Here is a 20,501-nt window from a genome sequence, read left to right as displayed (position 1 = left end):
TTTTCCTGGTCTAGTCATCACCACAAGAGCCTTCTATTATCTCTTGGTACTAGAAATAATCACTCGGACTAGCCTTACATATGCTATTAGCTCTCATAGGAGAAGAATATCTTAATAAGCTATAATTCTTGGTTTTAATGGAAGAATTCTTAGAAATAATCATTTTACCCATTTTTTAAAAGTAAAGTACTTACTTGGTGTAGTAATTCCTCTGGTCTCAGGGAGGTGTAAAGGGAAGTAGAAAGGCCCAGCACAGGGGGTCAATGGTTGCCAGGAGAGGTGACTAGCACAGAACCACAAGTGGGGAGGAAGCTGCACTAATTAACTGGATCTGGCTCTATAGCTTCATTGGTCTCTGAAGCCCAGGATGACACCTGCCTCCCTTAGTGTAATCTGGCTAAGCTTAGAATTGCTTCCTAATGAGGAGAATGAACCAGTTTGAGCTTTGAAGTCCGACCACCTAGATTCAAATACCACCTCTGCTACTTCCCGGCTATGTGACTTTAACAAGTCACTTAACCTCTGTGAGTTTCCATTTTCTCATCTGAAAATGTGCATAAAATTGGAACTTCTCTCTGTGGATTTTTTTTAAGGATTAAATGAAAGTGTTCTTAGAATTATAATGATATGAAATGATATGAAAATGCTCAGTAAATGATTACTGTTAGTTGCTGAGGCCATTGCAGCTAAATCAATAGTTCATCCCCTTCTCTCAGAAACTACCTCATCTTGTTTGGGTTTGTATGTCCACTCCTGCAAGCCCCATGTATTTCGGGTGAAGCTCTACACACCTCTGGATCAATATCCCTCTGGCTCTAGATGTAGGGCTCCTGGCTCAGGCCTAAACTAATCAGCAATGCCCCACCTCCTGGCCATGGTTTCTGGTTCTAAGGTAGGTTTGTGATCTAATTCAGTCCAGTGAGACTTGAGATGATCGCTGGGACTTCTAGGAAAATAAGCTTACTTGCTTTCATGATAGAGGTTTCAGAAAGGAACTGGCATCATCATCATCACCATCATCGCTATTACTATTATTATCATTGTGAATGATAATTCTAGGTTTTCTGAAAGGTCCTGACATTGGCCTTTTATCACCTGCGAGCCTGCTATGGAGGGAGGAGTCAGCACTTCACACAAAACAGACCAAAGGGATTTACTGCACTTTTCCATGAACATAGGGAGCAGGGACAAGGTTAGAATATCCATAGGATTCCTCACAGGTTAGACCCTCTGTGATCAGGGTCAAAGAGCTAAGAAACTTGGGATCTAGTGTGGTGTCTCAAGAGCCTTTGAAAATGCCTCATGAATTTTTTATTGCAAGAAGGCAGAAAGTTATGTGATATCAACAATCCTGACAAAGTGAAGTCCCTGTCTTATATCCAATAACATAGAACAGGGAAATATTTTAATAGATTTTTTTCAAATTTCTAGTAGCAAAAGCAAAGGCATTTTGGAGAATACTGCAGTTGCGGAACTTAACTACTTGAAGCCCACTTGTGAAGTACTAATGCAGACACCAGCAGTCTATGGCTTGTGAGCCAATTATGACGCACAGTTTTCATGGTCAGGGGGAATCACTTACCACTTTCTCCCTCTTTACCCTGGAACCAAAGTTACCTCTGGTTGAGAGAACTACTATAGGGAATTAAACACAGTAGCTGACAAATGTCATCAGCCTCATGTTAACAGTTATGTTTATCTACCTTTGAGAGACAACCCTGGCATGCAAATTTTCAATGTTTGCCAACTTTTATAGCAAAACATAGTAAAACTAACTGACATTTTATTTTGTTTTACCACTTGGTTCCCTGTAATGCTTATATTTTTCTTTAGCTTAACCAAGTGGTACCCAGGCCCAATGTTTGTTCTTGATTAAGCAAGCAGAGACATCAAATTATAATTCATTGGCAGAAATGAGGACCTCAAAAAAGGCATTTAATCATATAGATAACAAGAAAGGGAAGGGAAAGAATGTAACTAAGCTTGATTCTAAACAGCCTTTTGAAATGCTTCATGAATTTTTAACTGCAAGAGGGCATGAGCTTGTCTTTATGACTCAGCTGAAGGATGGTTCCTCATAACCCACTGGTTTCATTGGAAATTCAGAAAAAAGAATGTTACCTACTAAATCATCAATAGCACTGGTTATAACACCTTGAGAGTCTCTTGGAGACTTGGTTCTGGCATATAAATCTGTAACAAGCCCCAGATTCAGGGAAAGAACCACGTTAAATACCAGTAGAAAGTACCCCCAACCAGCACCACCCACAGCTTTGTCAAGGGGAGGGCCCTCCATGGGTCTGATTTCTGAGCGATACAGCTCAAATAAAAAAATCCTGGCTCATTTATTTCTATAGCCAGTGTGATCTGACAAAAGGTGGATCAAATGACAGGATGTGTGGGCAAAGTAACATATATGTAGTCTATCATAGAATAGATTGAGTACTTACCTCCAAGGAGTTTATAGCCTAAATACTATGTATGATTAAATCAGTGTGGGAACACATAGCACACTTATGAGCCAAGAAAGCCAGATGAGGAATCAGGATGAATCATTCTTCAGTGATCAATATCATTCCAACTTACTTCTAAACTTGGCCCTCAGAGACAGCTAAGCTACACAAGAATACTGCAAGGTTAATGCCCAGGAAGGCTGAGTTCTACTTCTACCTCTACATTTTGTAGCAGGAATAAATATTAATAATACGTAGGTTTAAAAAATACTATGTTGGAAAATAAGAAGCATCTCCCCAAGCTTAATTCTACTTGTGATGGTGGCAAATTCATCCTTGATCTCATTTGGGGGAGATGCCTCTACCTTGCTAGGGTTAGATTATGGTCTCGGTTAACTTGTAAATTCAGAATATAGGGGAAGGATACTATTGGGTTCACCTTGGCCATGTTCTCTGGGAAATGCACAGCATGAGCATAGGGAATGTTTGCAAGGTTGTGAGGTGCTTCAAGACCCATATCTGGTTTCCTGAGACACAACACATAGTCAATCTAAGGTAGGATGTATGTGTGTCCCAGAGAGCTATGAATGAGCATGGCACTAGTCCCCACTCCCTGTGGAATGGCCAAAGTACTGACCCCTTCAGCTCTAAGGACATTGTAATGCCTCTCTCCTCCTCAAATTGATCCAATTTTGCTTTCCATACACTTTGGAACCATCTTACTCTTTCAGATACTTTGCTGCCATTGTTTCCATGAGTTTACACATGGAGACTGAGTTTACCTGCCAGGCACCTGGAAACTTCTGCTTTTGGTTCTACAACACAAGAGTCTGTTAGTCACGTAGACAAAAGACTGAGCCAACTTTTCAGGATAGGAAAGGAAAATGTATCAACAACAACGAGAATGAAACATGAATTAAGTTATCTATAGGTGGTCGTGCCACACATTGATGTGGGTGGCACAAGAAATTCAATGATCTGTTCCGCTTCCATGTACCACTTTTAAATCCACAAAAAGAGGAGACAAAAGAAACCCATATCTTTCTTGCAGAGAGTCCAAGCTATCCCCAAATATATATTCTTGACTCCTTCCTTGGTAACACTACTGCTGATTTAGCTGAAGACCTGGATACTTATAATAAAGATCACATTTCCCAGCTTCTTTTGCAGCTAAATGTGTCATTGTGGCCAACTTCTGGCCCATGGTAGGTAAGTGGAAATGTCTGGCTGGAATGCAATCACAGTGTCTGAGGCTCCCACAGCAATCTGGGGTCCTGTGGTGTGCTGTGTGCATTGAGGATGGAGGAGCTGAAAGATGGGTGCTGGTGACCTTACAAAGCTTCATCACTAGCCCTTAACTGCCTACCTACAGACTTCTTCCACTCTATAAGGATGTAACTTCATGTCTTAAAAAACATAACTTTATCTTGAGCTATCCCAATGGATACTCCTCAAGGTAAATGAAGTAATGCCAGCTTTTACCTTTTCAGAATAATTCCACACCACCAGCAATTTCATAATACCAGAGAAAAATAGAGAAACTTCAGAGTACCAGAGAAAACATGTAAGTTTTGAGTTTTCTCTGATATTTTCAATAAGAACAAGTATGTATGTATGTATGTATGTACGTATGAATTGAAGCTAGCTTGAGTGTCTGTGATGCAACCATAGGCTGGCTTAGCATGTGTATGTGTATAAGTAGCTATGGAATTTCTGGGAGTGAGACAGTCCTAAGCAAAGAATGAGTCAGGTGCACAAGATGGGTATGGTCACTGGATTAGAGGGGTAAGTATGAGGATACTGAAAATATGAAACTCAACTCACTTGCAAAATATAACTTGTTTGGATTTATACTCAAGTAATAAAGTAAGAAGGGTCTGAAAGTTAAAACTGAGAGAACTATGGTCCTTAAAATATTTGTGAGATTGGGAACCCATTCCACACAGCTTTGGGGCCTGTAGAACACAACAACAGGTGTCAAGAAGAAGCAGTAATAGTGGTGGCAAGAGGTGGTGATAGGTGGTGGCAGGTGTTGGTAGATCCTCATAGGTGGTGATACTAGGAGATGGCAGGCGGTTGTAGGTGGTGGCACACAGTGGCAGGTGGTGATAGGTGGTAGTAGGTGGTAACCAGCAGTGGTAAGTGATAGTAGGTGGTGGTAGGTGGTGGTAGCAGCACCTGGGGCAGCAATGGTGCAGTACATAAGCAGACAAGCCATGACACCAATAACTCTTACAAAAGGAGGATGGTTTCAAAGGCAGCAGGAGGCAGTGCCACAGGTTAGGAGTTGGCCAGTGGCATCGGGAACCATGGAAGGTGTCAGAGTTGCCCTTTGATTAACAACTTGGACAATAGGAGCCAGGCAACAGCAGCAGCAGCAACTTGCAGAAAGTGAGAGAAGAGGCCAGAAGAAGCATGGTGGATACCACATGGATGCCGAGAGGACTCACTGTTTTGAAACATTTGAAATATTTCTTAGGTCCCCTCAAAATATCTAAGGATGGAAGAGAAAGTTTTGCAAAAAGTTTGAGATCCTATAATACTAAGTGGGGGTCAAAGCAGAGCAACAGTTTTTATTACTATTAACATGACCCCATTTTACCCTGAGGTTCATGTGGCCTGGGGAAAACATAGGTTACATTTCTTAAAAGGCTTTTTACAGCTATGGCTGTTTTTCACTGAAAACATCCTGTTTACCAATATATAGGCTTGAGACAGGCTAAAATGGTCCTTTCCAACGACTACCTAAAGGTATTTTAAATTTGATAAGGGAGATTTGCCTTCAAGAAACTAATATTGTCTTGTATATGGAATGTGTAAGAAGTAATAAGCAGGTGACAGTACTGATTTACTATTCTTCTAGAAATGGGACAAAACACTCCAAAGACAAATAATCTTTTATATTTGAAAACTAAGAAAAATAGAGAATAAGTGATCAGTCAATAAAGCATTTGAATCTAAAGCTTTTGAATTTGGTTTGAGAATAAGACCTTGAATTCTACCTTCTGCAGAAACATTGGATAACCTGAGGTTTTGTCCTTCTCCAGTAGTCCTACACAGAAGAGTGAAGGATACACAAGCCTATCCATTCATTAAATCCTTCAATCAAACATTACCTAATTAGCCCATATATTTTAGGAGCTGAGATATGTTTCATATGAATTTATAGAGAATTCAAAGATTAATAAAGTATAATTAATAAAATAGAATTCTTGCCCTTGAAGAACCCAAAGCCCATGGAATAAGTGTGTGTGTATGTGGGGGAGATAGACATACATAAATAGATCATTACAGTACAATGGGATAGATAAAACTATGTGACTATGTGGATATAGGAGTGACAAGTCCTAGGGGTGAATATGTAACACATGTGGATGTGTGATCTTTGAGCTGGTCATGAAGGACAAATGAAACTTTATGAAAGGTTGACAAGTCAGGTAGAGCATTTCATATTAGCACTTGAGAAATTATAGAGAACATTATTTTGGGAGCATGAGCAATAGTTTGGTGTGGCTAGAGCAATAGGAACATGACTGGGGACTGGGGAAGTTGAGGCCAGAAGGAAAGGTTGGGGCCAGCCTGCAAAGCATTGCCAGGCTAAGGAATTTGGACTTAAGCCTTTAGTAGTGGTAACTCATCAAAGGGTTTTAAGGAGCAGAATGACAAGATCAAATTTGGTTAGTTTGGCAGTTGTTTCATTAACACTTAACTGAGTTTTTATTAGGTGCCTAACACTGTTCAGGGGATAAACGGAAGGGTCCGCTCAGGGACCTTACAGTCCCATAGCAGAGGCAACCACAGAAACACGCTTGGGCAATTGTCCATGCAGAACTTACTGGGCTGAGCTCAGCCTGGGTGATTCAGAAGAAGGTCCAAGAGGATGGAAGTTGAATCTTGAAGAAGTCATCTGGATGTGTGTCTCCTACTAGAAAGGAATCTCACAGACTTTTTGAAGTGATCGTGGCACACAGTGTTATAGAAGTGTTTGTTAAATTAAATACATTTTAAAAGCAATGGCAAAGACTAATTTGTTCAGTGTCTGGAACAGTGCCTTTACACAGTATGTGCATCACAAGATATTTTTTGAAGAATGAAAGAAGGCAGGAAGGAAGGATGAGCTGAGGTGAGGAAGAGTGTTCTAAGTAGAATGAACAATACACACAAAAATATGGAGGTATGAAAGAACAGAAGATGTGTAGCTGAGTATGAACTTTTAATATTGAGGAGCAGTGAGTACAGAGGCAAATGAGGTACTGTGTGGTACTATGCTAAAGGAGGTACTGTATGTATAAAGGGTTGAGATTTATCCTGTCAGGCACTGGAAGCCAGAAGGATTTTTAGAAAGGTGATGCCCTTTAGGTATCTCGTTTTGGATCCAGTTTGGAGAATGGACTGAAGGAATAAAACCAGATTTTATCATGCTACAGCAATAAAAAGATGTCAAGGAATGTATGGATATGTGTATTCACGATGTGGAGTAACTAGAGGTTTGGACATTTATTGTGTAATAAGGATGAGAGAGGGAGTAGAGCAAGGATACAATGCATTTTCTTTCTCGGTTATTCAGGGAATGCACACATAGGCATGCATGTGTACATAGTGTGTGCCAGCATGCATTCACATGCATAGAAGCTGGTTGAGGTAAAGTGTTTATTTCGTACATTGTGAGTAGAGCCTTCTGTAGAGCATCTGAGTGTGCATGTTCAGAGGAGTATTGGCAATGCAGATTTGGAATGAAGAAGAGAATAGGGGCCACCATGGGAAGACGGCACACTGAGCACATGCTGCATCTTCCCTTTCTAACCTCTAGAAATAGCAGAAAAAACAGAAAGTAAAATAAATCCAAATCAGTGCTGGGAAATAGAATGGGATATTCTAAGGGACTAGAAATCATTCGAAATCTCTGAGAGATAAAAGCAGATGGATGACAGTGAAGAAAAGATTCCACAGCCAGTCTAAAATGTGGGCCAAGTGAGAATGGTTTTGAGGGGCTACAAGGACAGAGCCTTCAAAGAAGGGCACCAGAAGGGCCTTCTGGAGCCATGTAAGAATGACTGGGGTATATCGGAGTGGCAAAGTGGTTTTAACACTTTTTTTTTTTTTTCCAAAAATGGATTTAAGTACAAAAAGATGCATATAGTATAGTGAGATAAGATACAAATAGTTTTAAAAAGGGAAGAAGAGAAAATAACGATTAAAAAACAAGATGAAGCGTGGTGTATAGTGTATCAAAACTCATGCTATGAAATCCTATGTATTTGCTAAATAGAGTTGGGTCACATATTTGACTACAAACTTTGAATCAATGAGAAAAGAGAAATGGTTTCTTTACATAACTGACAACATACAAAGGGTTAAAAACAAATTACCTACTTCTAATCTGACTTACACAAGCCTAGCCCATAATTTGTTCATGTTTGCAGGAACCATTGGGTTAGATGTGTTGGAGGAAGTGAACTACTAGTTATAGCACATCTTCTTGGTGCCAGGAACTACCCCATATGTTTAAATTTCATAATCACAAAAACTTTGCTCTTAGTCCAAATTCATTGTGCTTTTCATTGTCCTTTGCTTCCTGTCAGGAAAAGGTCCTATATATTTTGCTCTCTGCTGAGTACTTATCTGTGCAAAATAAAGGCTAATTCTCATGGTGTGTATCAATAATTTGTAAATAAATCTTTCACAAGATTTGAGTCAAAGGACTTTATCCAAGATTATTGACATAGCTACCCTTTAAGATTACAATGAATTCTGTTGATCCTTGCTATCAGGCAAACCTCAAAATCTTTCTAAGGGATGGTTGAATGGCCCAACACAAAGCTTCTTGGGATCACTAGAAATTCCTGTTCCAAAGTTTTTGTAACTGTTAGAATGCCTTGGCCATGGAATGATGCCCACAGGTGTTCTGTGAAGAATTAGAGCTTATAGAGACGAGCCAGTGTTAATCCAACTGAGTGCAACCCTTGAGTCAATCCACCTGCAAGCTTAAATGAACATTTTAAGGTAAATTTGATTTAACTGCCTAATAATACTGTGCATAGCAAAGGAAACTACAAAACTAAAAGGCAACCTACAGAATGGGAGAAGATATTTGAAATGACATATCTGATAAAGGGTTAGTATCCAAAATATATAAAGAACTTATAAAACCCAACACCCCCAAGACAAATAATGCAATTAAAAATGGGCAGAAGGTGTGAATAGACATTTTTCCAAAGAAGACCTACAGTTGGCCAACAGACACCTGAAAAGATGCTCAAGATCATTCACCATCAGAGAAATACAAATAAAAACTACAATGAGAGATCACTTCACATCTGTCAGATTGGTGAAAATCAACAACATAAGAAACAACAGGTGTTAGCGAGGGTGTGGAGAAAGGGAAACCCTCTTGCACTGTTGGTGGGAATGCAAATGGGTGCAGCCACTCTGGAAAACATATGGAGTTTCCTTAGAAAGTTAAAAATAGAACCACCCCATGATCCAGCAATTGCACTGCTAGGTATTTTCCCAAAGAATACAAAAATACTAATTCAAAAGGATACATGCGCCCCTATGTTCATAGCAGCATTATTCAAAATAACCAAATTACAGAAACAGATCAAGTGTCCATCGACTGATGAATAGATGAAGATGTGGTATACATGTATGTATATACAATGGAATACTATCCAGCCATAAAAAGAATGAAATCTTGCCATCTGCAATGATGTGGATGGAGCTAGAGAGTATTATGCTAAGTGAAATAAGTCAGTCATAAAAAGACAAATACCATATGATTTCACTCATATATGGAATTTTAAAAACTAAACAAATGAGCAAAGGGGAAAAAAAAGAGAGAAAGGGGCAAACCAAGAAACAGACTCTTAACTACAGAGAGCAAATTGATGGGTTACCAGAGGGGAGGTGGGTGGGATAATGGGGATCAAGGAGTGCGCTTGTCATAACGAGCACAGGGTGATGTACAGAAGTATTCAATCACTATATTGTACATCTGAAACCAATATTACATTGTATGTTAATTAATAGTAATTTAAATAAAAACTTAAAACAAAAGTAAAAAAAACCCAAAACCCTAGTAACCCTGAAATAGGAAGATGGAATAATTTGGGTGCTATAGCTTTCAAGTATGACTCTCTGACCCTCCCAGATATCCCATGAGTAAATGGATCACTTTAATATATCCTTTTTCTCTTTTAGCTAGCTAATGTGGATTCTGTTTTTGCAACTAAGAACCCAGTGACATAATAACTGCAGAGTAAAAAAAGGAAAAGTAGTAAGATTTATGTTGGACATTACCCTGTAATTAAATAATTACTAAAATGTGTATAAGTACTGGAAATCCATATTATTGCCCTAGTGATATTCTTTATTACTATGTTTACTTCCTTATTTAGATTTAAAGTGTCTCATAGACAAGGACATTATCTTCTCATCAGACAAGTACTTAGGAATATAGGCTCTGTTACCAGACTGCCTCATATGAATCCTTTCTACCCCATTTTTTTAACTGTATGACCTTCTCTGTGCTTCAGTTTCCTCATTGGTAAAATGAGAATAATATTTTCATTTCCTTATAAATGTTCGAATTCAATGTGATAATAATCATAAAAGGCTTATTGCAGTCCCACCAATGTGGTAAGACTTAATAAAGACTAGCTGTCATTATTATCACATCACAGTACAGAACTAGTTATAATGACAGTGATAGCCAGTGTGAACAAAGGAGTGGAGGAATGGATGGAAATCACCTCCAATTCTTTATTTTAAGATTTGGGGATCTTCCCTCAGGTTTTTTTCTTGTTCACTGGTGGAGCAGTGGTGAGCGTAGAAACATTTCAAACTGTCAACTTACTTTAGCATCCCCAGGCTTCTTACACAACTCATTCTGGCTGTACTTACTGCCAGCTCCATTTATATATCCTCCTTCCCAAATCTCTTCTATATCTCATTCCCCATGGAAATCATTACAGGCAGTGTTTATGCAAGTCTCCATGGTGACAATCCATTCTCTGGTCTCCACGGTGACACTTGCAAACACTTATAACCTCTCAAATTCATTTTGTTTGTTTACTTGAAATGTCTACTGATTTGATTTATCAGCTTAAGCCATGCATAACAACATAAATCTACATCTTTCTAGGAATAAAAAGAGAGACAGGAGAGAGAAGGAAGTGAAATAATATTTAGGGCATGTTTCATATGGGAATAATCCTTTAAAAGCTGTATGGGGAAACCAAAACCAAAATTTTTATCTCAGTCCTTAAATATATAAGGAATGCAAAATTAGCACATAAACTTATTTGCAGATTGTCCTTAATGGTAGATCAACTAGAATATCAGTAAATACAAAGATGTGTGATACAAACATCACTGAGTCGATAATCAGAAGACCTGAAATCTAGTCCTAATATTAGGATGACCAACCATCTCAGAACTGAGGGGTTTCCTGGCACATGGGACTCTCAGTGCTAAAGTCAGGACAGCCTCTGGTGCCCTAATTTTCTTCGTGTTATTGAGGGACTGGAAAGATGCACTGTTGTGGTAACTTCCAGATTGGATGTTTTATGGTTCTACAAAGCAGAGCTTGTTGTTTTCCCCAGGAGCATCCAAGTTCACCATGAGGATTGTATATCATGCTTCATTTCCCACTTATAAATGCATATGGGAAGTAAAAGCACATTTTTGTTAGAGCTGAGTATGCTTAGATGTGATAGCCAAGCAGCTGGTCAAGTCATAAACTCTAGCCCAATGACTTAAGTCATACGTATTCTTCTTTTGTGGGTTTTTCCCACATAACATTTTCACCAAATAAGGAAATCTGTTTTGGAAAGTAGGAAAAAGTGAGTTACATTTATTTTTCAAAGCAACTGTGTTGTTTAGGGGCCACTGTCCTACTATTGCAAAATACCTCTAGCCCTCAATATGAAATTTGTGGGTGTGCAGATTTATACATTTTCCCCATCCTGCCTAAGAAAAGATAATAAAATATGCCAGGCCAACATATTTCTTTGCTTCATAGCAAGAGAACAAACAACATGCCAAAAATATAAAGAATTATTCAGAACAAATCTCATTTTTTAATTTTTGCATAACTGGAAGATTTCATCATGTTATTCAGGAATGTGGGGAATTGGGGTGCTAGGCAGAGATGTTTTGAACAAAAGTAATGTATTGGTATTTCCATTTAATAGCACTTGCATGCCCCTTGCAACAATTTCTGTGTGAAGAAATATAATTGCTTTTGCAGAAAGAATGTGTACAAGATTACTTTTCCCTCTAAAATGCACATTCACCATGTTAGGAGAGGTTTCTTTCTTCATAGATAATTCTTTTGCAACTTGATGACTTTTTTTTAATGTTTATGTATTTATTTTTGAGAAAGAGAGCATGAGCAGGTGAGGGGCAGAGAGAGAGGGAGAGAGAGAATCCAAAGCAGCCTCCATGCTGTCAGCACAGAGCCCAGCGCTGGGCTCAATCTCATGAACCACGAGATCACAACCTGGGCTGAAATCAAGATTCAGATGCTTAATTGACTATGCCAACCAGGTGCCCCTGCAGGTGAGGACTCTTATGTGAACCATTTCTCACTAGCACAGTCTCATCATTGATAGGCTTGGGTGTATATTGCAGGTTTATCTTTGTTTATCTTGAAGAATATTATATATGAGACAGTGATTATATAGAGAATGATTACAGAAAAAAAGACCCCTAATTATAAAGATCTTTCCTAGAAGTCCTTTGGACTTACTCATCTCAGCTTATTCCGATTCAATTTTCCCTAAAACTTTTTCAAAATTAACTTTACTGATTTTTCTTCATTATTATAAAATTAGCCCATTGATTATTCTTTTCTGTACCACGATGATATCTTCTGTCACCCATTCTTGCCCTTGAAGGGGAGGGGATGTCTTCTAGAGCATAAAGACACTAAAATTATGTTACGAGAAGTGATTGATATTAGCAAACAGAGTTTTGTTTGCCTTATCTAGGTGCTACATGCTGAAGAATTTAAGGATCTATCTTTGTTTTCTTGGGCTAGAAACAGGGACAGATCTTGCTGTCCTGATCACAAGGGGCAACAAAGATATCCCGAGGACAGGACAGAGAGTACAAAAGGAAAAAGAACTTTCCACTCTAAATGGCTGGTCAATTCTGTATGGTCTGAAAGGTAACTTCCATGACAAGAATAAATGAATATTTGGACCATCCTCTGAACCCTTTGTATGTTTGTGATCACCTATGAATAAAATTGGATTCATTCTTGTGATGGGTTACATCTTACAGATACGGGAGGGGGTGGCATTGTTATACTACAATATAGGAACTGGCCATCTAAATGAAATAAGCCCAGACCACTATACTACTGAAGATAAATTATATGCAGACCCAGTCTGAGCTATCGGTGTACTTGGCAAATCCTCTCATGAAGAGGAACAACAAGGGGTTGGTGTGATCAAGCACTGAAATTTGCAGCATGGGGCTACAAGACAAGATTACAGATAATGTCCCAATAAAAATCTGGAACTATAATGTGAAGGCTTGTAAGTATGATTCTACAGATTTCCTACAGAAGATAGAAGAAAGGGTGGTATGGACCCCTATGTTATACAATGCAGAATTTAAAGAAGGGTGAATTAGTTCTTTGCAGGATAGAAAGTGTACAAGTGAAATGCTAGAATTGGTGAAAGAACCCATCACCAGCAAATCTGACCTACCACCTCCAGCACACATGTTCCAGAATCCTGGTATGAGAAGTAGGAAAGCAATGAAGCTTGTGCTCCAGAGTATCAGGTCCCAGAGAGCACAAGCTGATGACGTTTGTGGACACTGTAGATCAAGTGCCAGAGAAAGATTTTGAACTGTTGACTGAACACATTTAGGAAATGCTCTAGGGATGGATTATCTCAAAGGCAGAAAATGGGAAGATTGTGGTGAGATCAGAGGGTCCCATCCTCCACTTAGTCCATGTGGCAAAAGCTGAGAAGGATGCACATTAGATTGTTGGCTCACTCCAAGGCAAGTCTTTGACAGAGATGTGATTGCCAAGGGCATATGCTAAGCCCTGGCCAGCAAAGAGCAGATGAGATGCTTTTCAGTTTTATTTCTTAAATTGGTTCTGAAAACTCAGGGAAGGTTGAAATCTGGCTCTCAGGAGCCATAAACACCCAGGATCTGGTGGCCTGACTAGGATATTGAAAGGCTTTTAGCGCTTTCTTTCTGCTATCTCCATGTATTCTGAAGGGTGATACAGCAGTTGGACAGTGTGTTTATCTGAGAGAAGCAAAGATTCTCTCTCTCCTGCAAAGTTGAGTGGCTATATCATTTAGGATCCACTCAGAAAACAGAAAGCAGTCTACATATTTCAAAAAGAGGGCATTTTATACAGGAATTTATTATACAGATGATGAAAGATCTGGGAAGTCAACAGGATTCAGCCAGGAAACCTGTGGATTAGCAACTGGAGAGAGCCCCTACCACTGCCAAATGAGGAGACGAAGGGAGGACATGGTGATCCTGGATCCCAGGGGCTGGGACAACTTGGCAGAAAGAGGAGGTTTCTCTGTGGAGAGAAGGTTGTCTGATGAAAGTTAGTTACTCACTGAATGACAGAGTCTCTCTTGAAGCAGAGCGAAAGGAGGAGAAATACTCTGGCTTTTCCCCTCCTTTTGTCCTCTGGTATTCAACCAGAGCGTCTTATGGGCTGACTCACTCTGAAAAGTGGAAGGAGAAGGAGCCTGGGAAATGTCATTCCCTGGAATATAGAGCAGAAATGAAAAGGGAGGAATTGGGTTTAGGCTAAAACAGAAATATTACCTCCTGCACTAGAATTTAAAGGAGGGTTTGGTTTTCTTCTCACAGAAAGGAAGGAAGGAAGCTGTCCGATGCTGGTATAGTGGCTCAAGATATTAGCAGGAAGTCACACTGCTTCTTTTGCTCCACCATTCTTAGTGTGTAGCTTTCATTGTCAATGTCACTTTAGACCCTGAATGACTGCTGTTACTACAGTTATAATATTCGTTTTTCAAGCAGGATGGTTGGACATGACAGAAAGGTTTTCAGAAGTCTTGCCCCAAGACTGCCACTTACATCTATTTAGCTATTCCTGTTGGCTAACTAGGCTTTAAATTGATGTTTTCCAGTTGAGCAAATTTTCCATAGCATTCTGCCTTTAAGGAAAGGGAAATTTGGATATTGGGGAAATCACGGGCAATTTCTGTCACAGAAAAGGAAAAACTGGCATTTAATAATGAGTAAAAAACACATAGAATAGCTGGGAAGTATCTCAGACACAAATGCAAGTCTTATGATGCAGAGAAATCCAAGGCAGAGGAAGGAGGGGGAGAGGGCTGGGGTAGAAGTGGGAGTTACTATTTTATACAGCTCTGTTCAAATTTGAGTAGAAACCCACAGAAAGTATTGAACATTCAGTATAGTTTTGACCAACTGTGTTCTCTCTCTGGTAATAGAATAACTTTCTAGATATTTGGGTACATAAAATAAACATCATCATTCATTCATTCATTCACTTATTATTTTAGGAACTATTTGGGCAGGGACCACACTATATTTCAAGTTTATAGCCCTTTTGGTAGGCTCCTCAATCTCTGGCCCAGAGTTCATAAATAAATAACACGTGAGCTACGTATATGATTTATTTGCCCTACAGAGTGCTAATGCAGTATTTTTTTTAAAAGCATACCAACTGCATACTAACACTAACCCCTAACTGATAACTGTTAGGGGTTAAATTGTGTCCCCCCTGCAAAATATATGTTGCAGGCTAAACCCCCAATACCTTAGAATGTGACCTTATTTGGAAAAGGGGTTATTGCAAATGTAGTTAATTAAGAGGAAGTCAACTGGTAGCACGGGGCCTTAATTCAGTACGGCTGGTGTCCTTATAAGAAGAGCTACAGACATGCAAAAGGGGAGTACCTGTGACAATGGAGGCTCAGACTGGAGTGATGTGGCTCCAAGCCAAGGAATGGTAAGGATTGTTGGCCATTACCAGAAGCTAAGAAGAGGCAAGAGAGGATGCTATCCAGTCTCAGAGAAAGCATGGCTCTGCTGTTATCTTGATTTGGACTTCTGGCCTGTAGAATTGTGTTAGAATAAATTTCTGTTTTTTAAAGTCACCGGTTTGTGGCACTTTGTTATGGCAGCCCTAGGAAACGAATGTAATAATTAACCCTTAAAAAAAACAGTATATTTTACATAAAAATTCAGATTTCCAGTTTCTCTTGGAAGAGAGCATATCTGTCAACACTGGACCCAGATCTTACATGACAGCAACGGTGGAGCTGAGTAACCACTATATTCTCCATTTACATCAATTGACTGGTTCACTTTTCCATGGGTCTTACAGGAATTTGTGTCTGTACCTCACTGTCTCTAGCTTTATTTTATGCTTCTGGCCACAGCCTTACTTGATCACTGAATTCTGTGTTGTCAAGGGGCAATAGGCCTTTACCCAAATCTCAGTGGAGATTTCTTTGCCCATCCTATTTAATTTACTACACCCACACACTATTCCCTGCTTAATTGTTCTCCATAGCATTTTATCTAACTATGTATCCATCAATCTACCTACCTATCTACCATCTATCTATCGACCTACCTATCAATCTACCTACCTACCTACCTACCTATCTATTTATTTTAGCTTTCTTTACTTTTTATTATCTGTTGCCTCTGGCCAGAATACAAGTTCTCTAAGAGCAGGTATTTGTTTTGTTCACTATGGTAATTCCAATGTTTAGATCAGTGCCTTGTGTTTGAACTAAGAAAATGGAAAAATATTCCATGCTCCTGGATAGGAAGAACAAATATTGTTAAAGTGTCAATACTACCCAGAGCAATCTACATATTCAATGCCATCGCTATCAAAATAACACAAGCATTCTTCACAGAGCTAGAACAAACAGTCATAAAATATGTATGGAACCAGAAAAGACACTGAAAAGCCAAAGCAATTTGAAAAATAAAAACAAAGCAGGAGACATCACAACCCCAGACATCAAGCTGTATTACAAAGCTGTAATCATCAAGACAGTATGGTACTGGCACAAGAACAGACACTCAGATAAATGGAACAGAACAGAAAATACAGAAATGGACCCACAAACATATGGCCAACTAATCTTTGACAAAGAAGGAAAGAATATTCAGTGGAATAAAGACAGTCTCTTCAGCAAGTGGTGCTGGGAAAATTGCACAGAGACATGCAGAAGAATACACCTGGACCATTTTCTTACACCATACACAAAAATAAACTCAAAATGGATGAAAGACCTAAATGTAAGACAGGAAGCCATACAAATCCTAGAGGAGAAAGCAGACAAAAACGTCTTTGGTCTTGGCTGCAGCAATATCTTACTCAACATGTCTCCAGAAGCAGGGGAAACAAAAACAAATAGGAACTATTGGGACCTCGTCAAAATAAAATCTTCTGCACAGTGAAGGAAACAATCAGCAAAACTAAAAAGCAACCAACATAATGGGAGAAGACATTTGCAAATGACATATCAGATAAAGGGTCAGTATCCAAAATCTATAAAGAACTTGTCAAACCCACCCCCAAAAAGCAAATAATCCAGTGAAGAAATAGGCAAAAGGCATGAATAGACAATTCTCCAGAGAAGACATCCAGATGGCCAACCGACACGTGAAAAAATGCTCAACATCACTCATTATCAGGGAAATACAAATAAAAGCCACAATGAGATACCATCTCACACCTGTCAGAATGGCTAACATTAAAAACTCAGGCAATAACATGTTGGTGAGGATGCAGAGAAGGAGGCTGTCTTTTGCACTGTTGGTGGAATGCAAACTGGTGCAGCTACCCTGGAAAAGAGTATAGAGTTTCCTCAAAAAATTAAAAATAGAACTACCCTATTAAACAATTGCACTACTAGGCATTTATCCACAGGATACGGGTGTACTGTTTCGAAGGGATACATGCACCCCATGTTTATAGCAGCACTATCAACAATAGCCAAAGTATGGAAAGAGCCCAAACTTCCGTCGATGGATGAATGGATAAAGAAGATGTGGTACATATATACAATGGAGTATTAGTCAGCAATCAAGAGGAATGAAATCTTGCCATTTTCAACTATGTGGATGGAACTAGAGGGTATTATGCTAAGCAAAATTAGTCAGAGAAAGACAAATATCATACGACTTCACTCATATGAAGACTGTAAGAGAAAGAACAGATGAACACAAGGGAAGGGAAGCAAAAATAATATAAAAACATGGAGGGGGACAAAACATAAGAGACTCTTAAATATGGAGAACAAACAGAGGGTTACTGGAGGGGTTGTGGGAGGAGGAATGGGCTAAATGGTTAAGGGGCATCAAGGAATCTACTCCTGAAATCATTGTTGCACTATATGCTAACTAACTTGGATGTAAATTAAAAAATAATAAATAAATAAACTAAAAAAAGAGAAAAATTTTACAACAACAACAACAAAAAGCTAATGGTGAGATGTAAAAGCTGGGAAAAAAGTCCCAGAAATCAACGAATTGAATCCCCACTCTTTTTTGAACCCCTACCTTTTTTAGTACTGAAGGAAACTAACCAGGCAAAGAGAAGGGATGTGATTTGACAAAGGTCATAAAATTGACTAGTAGCTGAGTGAAGTCAGAATCAGTACCCAGGTTTTCTGCCCCCCCAGTCCAACGATTGTTCTGTGGTTTGGCTTCCTCCCTGCTCACATAGATATAGCGTTTGAATCTTAAGTACAGACGTATCAAAATAATAGAAAAATGATAGCTTTTATGTATTCCATCTAATTTATTTATCTGCTAAATGCTTTCAGAACAAAATTTAAAAAAAAATCTTAGTTTCTGTTCCTGATACCTGAAAAGGTGACACGAGATTTATTGCCTCTTTCATAATAATTAATACCAGTGATTTAATTGTTATGGTTTAGCAAATGCTTTTTCAAAAAATAATTCAGTTTTAGAAGAGAATGCAACTAAATTTGGGGCGCCTGGGTGGCTCCTTCAGCTCAGGTCGTGATCACATGGTTGTGGTCATGAGATGGGGCCCCATGTGGGGCATGGAGCCTATTTGAGATTCTCTCCCTCTCCCTGTGCCCCTCAGCCTGTGTGTGTGCATGTGCATGTGCACTTTCCCTCTCTCTCTCTTTAAAAAAAAAAAAACACACCAAAAAACAGAAGACAACGCAACAATTTTTTTTTCACTGAAGTGTTACTGACATACAATATTCTATTAGTTTCATGTGTACAACATAGTGTTTCAACATTTGTATGTATTGCAAACTGATCACCACGATAAGTGTAGTCACCATTTGTCACCATACAAAGTTAATACAATGCTATTGACAGTATTCCCTGTGCTGTACATCACCATGAATTATTATTTTATAAATGAAAGTTTGTCCCTCTTGATCCTCTTCATCCATTTTGCACATCCCCTATTCCCCTTCCCTTCTGGCAACTACCACTCTGTTTTCTGTATCTATGACTCTGAGTTTGGTCTAGTTGTGTTTGTTTGTTTGTTTGTTTGTTTGTTTAGATTCCATTTGTAAGTGAAATCCTACAGTGTTTCTCTTTCTCTGTCTGACTTATTCTACATAGCATAATACCCTCAAGGTCCATCCATGTTGTCCTGTTGTCACAAATGGCAAGATTTCATTCCTTTATATGGCTCAGTAGCATTCCATTGTGTATGTGTGTGTGTGTGTGTGTGTGCATGTGTGTGTGTGTGTGTGTGTGTGTGTGTATGTGTGTATTCCATATTTTCTTTATTCTTTTATCAATTTCTGGATACTTAGGTTATTTACATATTTGGCTAATGTTGTGATAAACATATTGGTGCATATATCTTTTTTAATTAGTGTTTTTGCTTTCTTTGGATATATGCCCATAAGTGGAATTGATAGTTCATATGGTAGTTCTATTTTTAATTTTTTAAAGGAACCCCCATTTGCACTAATTGCACATTCTCACCAATAGTCCAATAGGGTCCATTTTTTTTTCAACTTCCTCACAAAGATTTGTTATTTCTTGTATTTCTGATAACAGCATTCTGACAAGGATGAGGTGATAGCTCATTGTGGTTATGATTTACATTTCCCTGGTGATTAGTGATGTTGAGCATCTTTTCTTGTGTCTGTTGACCATCTGTATGTCTTCTTTGTACAAATGTCTATTCAGATCCTCTGTTCATTTTTAAATTGGAGTGTTAATTTTTTTTTTTTTTTTGCTATTCATTTGTATGAGTTCTTTATGTATTTTGGATATCAGTTCCTTGTCAGATACATGATTTGCAAATATCTTCTTACATTCAGTACGTTGCCTTTTTGTTTTGTTCATGGTTTCCTTAGCTGGGCAGAAGCTCTTTACTTTCATGTTGTCCCATTTGTTTATATTAGCTTTTGTTGTCCTTGCCTTTGGAATCAGATACAAAAAATACTGCTAAGATAATGTCGAGGAGATTATATTTATGTTTTCTTCTAGGAGTTTTATGGTTTTAGGTCTTGCATTCAAGTGTTTAATCTACTTTGAGTAAATTTTTATTAATGGTGTGAGAGAGTGATCAAGTTTTATTCTTTGCATGTAGCTGTCCAGTGTTCCCAATGCCATTTATTGAAGAGACTATCTTTTCTTCATTGTACATTCTTGCCTCCTTGGTTAGAAATTAATATGCATAGGTTTTTAGTGGGTACTCTATTCTGTTCTATTGATTTGTATATTTTAATTTTTTTTAATGTTTATTTTTGAGAGAGACAGAGACAGAATGCAAGTGGGTTAGGGGCAGAGAGAGAGGGAGACACAGAATCCAAATCAGGCTCCAGGCTCTGAGCTGTCAGCACAGAGCCCAACATGGGCTCAAACTCATAAGCTGGGAGATCATGACCTGAGCTGAAGTCAGACGCTCAACTGACTGAGCCACCCAGATGCCCCTCTATTGATCTGTTTTTATGCCAATAGCAATACATGCCTGATTTCTTGATACTTATATTCTGTGTGCCTTGTTAATGAAGTACTAAGACACACACAGACACA

The 20,501-nt window shown here is 38.7% G+C and overlaps 2 long non-coding RNA genes across 2 annotated transcripts in view; one reads left to right on the top strand and one right to left on the bottom strand.

The window, feature by feature from the left end:
• The window catches only part of LOC122223108, a 104,746-nt gene extending 94,334 nt beyond the window's left edge, over positions 1–10,412 (bottom strand). Inside the window, exon 1 of the long non-coding RNA XR_006204050.1 lies at positions 10,309–10,412. This is a non-coding gene — a long non-coding RNA (uncharacterized LOC122223108). The remainder of the gene's footprint in view (positions 1–10,308) is intronic.
• The window catches only part of LOC122223106, a 42,472-nt gene continuing 30,363 nt past the window's right edge, over positions 8,393–20,501 (top strand). The window contains exon 1 of the long non-coding RNA XR_006204048.1: positions 8,393–8,456. This is a non-coding gene — a long non-coding RNA (uncharacterized LOC122223106). The remainder of the gene's footprint in view (positions 8,457–20,501) is intronic.

Source organism: Panthera leo, chromosome A1, assembly GCF_018350215.1.
Source record: "Panthera leo isolate Ple1 chromosome A1, P.leo_Ple1_pat1.1, whole genome shotgun sequence".
NCBI lineage: Eukaryota > Metazoa > Chordata > Mammalia > Carnivora > Felidae > Panthera > Panthera leo.
This window is presented reverse-complemented; position numbering and strand designations above follow the sequence as displayed.